Source organism: Pteropus medius, unplaced genomic scaffold (genome assembly GCF_902729225.1).
Source record: "Pteropus medius unplaced genomic scaffold, Ma_sr-lr_union100, whole genome shotgun sequence".
NCBI lineage: Eukaryota > Metazoa > Chordata > Mammalia > Chiroptera > Pteropodidae > Pteropus > Pteropus medius.
This window is the reverse complement of record NW_024350399.1, coordinates 2,782,845-2,784,796: the sequence shown is the minus strand read 5'-3', so window position 1 is coordinate 2,784,796 and position 1,952 is coordinate 2,782,845. Positions and strand designations below refer to the sequence as shown.

The 1,952-nt window shown below is 41.9% G+C and overlaps 1 non-coding gene across 1 annotated transcript; it reads right to left on the bottom strand.

Moving 5' to 3' along the window:
• Positions 1-651: 651 nt before the first annotated feature.
• LOC120584336 (U6 spliceosomal RNA) lies at positions 652-755 on the bottom strand. Its single transcript, XR_005648009.1, has one exon. It is a non-coding gene; the product is annotated as a U6 spliceosomal RNA (small nuclear RNA).
• Positions 756-1,952: the final 1,197 nt, after the last annotated feature.

Sequence of the window (1,952 nt, the reverse complement as noted above, 5' to 3'; positions counted from 1 at the left end):
ACTGATACTCCTTAGGAATCAGGAAGCTAATGCCTTAGCCCGAGTACAAACCCTAGACCTGACTCTTCAGTAGATATGGCAGATTAGGTGCATAGAAAGAGTGGCCACCTTAGCATCAAGGTGGGATGGCATATTGCCAATATGCTAAATTGCCTTTGAAATACAGTGACTTGGTTAATGCAGTAACAACACGTCCTGTGTTTTCTAAATAATATCCAAGGCAATTGCCAAAGAAGTCTGAGATCATTCACTGAGGGGTTCCAAATTGATTATATTGGTGAGGACTCTAAACATAATTTGGTTTGTATGGACACTGTGTCTGGCCCAACCCAAGTTTTCTCTGTTGCTGAGAAAACCAGGCCACCATTAGGGGATTGGAGAAGCTGAGTGAGTACCAAGTATGGATACCCTCTTAAAATATACAGTGATGGATTGGAGGGGGGGTGTCATATTTCAAAGGTTATGATGTGTAAGACTTGTCAAAAAAACATGACATTGAATGAAGTTTTCATCTCCCCATATCCTGTAAGTAACAGGGTTAATGGAAACAAAGAATGGAATATTAAAGTAATAGATTAAATTTGTAACAGGAAAAACCAATTTGGTTGGGTGGACTAAAGTACTGTCCCAGCTTTAATACATTTTTTTTTTTTTAATACGGAATGCTTCACAAATTTGCATGTCATCCTTGCACAGGGGCCATGCTAATCTTCTCTGAGGCTTTAATAAATTTTAATGATAAACCAATAGGGCCTGTTGCCACACATTCCAGGCTGGGGACCCCTGCTGAGACACCCAGTGTTGTAATGGTATGGAAGTCTCGGGAAAAAGCCATTGCCCCAAATCTCAATGTGTATCAATATGCCATGTTCATGAGAATACCAAGCCCTGGAAGAGGTGTTATCTACTGGAATTTGCAATGAGATGTCCCACCAGGATGGGTGAGTTACTTCACACTGTTGGAGAACTGTTCAGTCTGGTATCCCATTGTCCTGCTGTAAGCCAGACCTGTTGAAAGATATTATACTTGGAATGTAGCAGACACCATTGAAAAAGGGGAAGAGATTGGGGTCCTGATCTGGTATATCCTGTCCCCAGTCCAGGCCTCACACCTGACAGTGCTGCCTTCCCTGGCCAACATGTATGGTATACACAACCAGATCAAGTTCCTAAAGCTGCCAACCTTGCTCTCCTCAAGAAAGATTGAGCTCATTCTCTTTTCTCTGGTATGAGCATTTGGCCGCCATCTTTGCTTCCTTTATTGTCCTGGAGGACATTATAGCACACATAGCAGCCCTTACTAAATTCACCCAGCAAGACTTAAATGATAGCCAGCAAAGCCTATCCTTATTGAACACTGAAATATCTCTAATGAGAAAAACTGTCCTCCAAAATACAATGGTCTTGGACATGATTACTGCCTTGCAAGGATGCACCTGTACCATTATTTAGAGTGTTATATATTCATAATGGGTGAGTCTGCTAGTGTATCATATTTATTAAATCACATGAGGATATAAGTGAACACTCTGAGTGATCTGACCCCTGGCCCGGTGGATTTAATAAATTGATGATTTGGATCATGGGGCTCTCGGTGGAAAAAATTGTTACTTATCTTGAGAATCATTGTCTTAATCTGTGTTTTCTCTTGTATTCATCTATATTGTTGCTGTGGTATCTGTCTCCAGTACAGCCAGATAACAGCCAAACCAACTACCTCCACGCTAGTGAAGCTCCCTTGCTGACTGCTCAAGGCATGATGTAGAAGAGGGGGGACACATAAGATTATAAGAACCAGTCATGAGGGGCAGAGTGTTGGAGGAGGTAAATGAGAGAAAGTAATTCATGAGCTGGACCTAGGCAATTAGAGACTCCTCATCCCCTCTCCCATCTTTGGAATGTATGGTCTTACCATTTCCACAGTGGGAGCTGTTCCAAAGACATATGCTTGA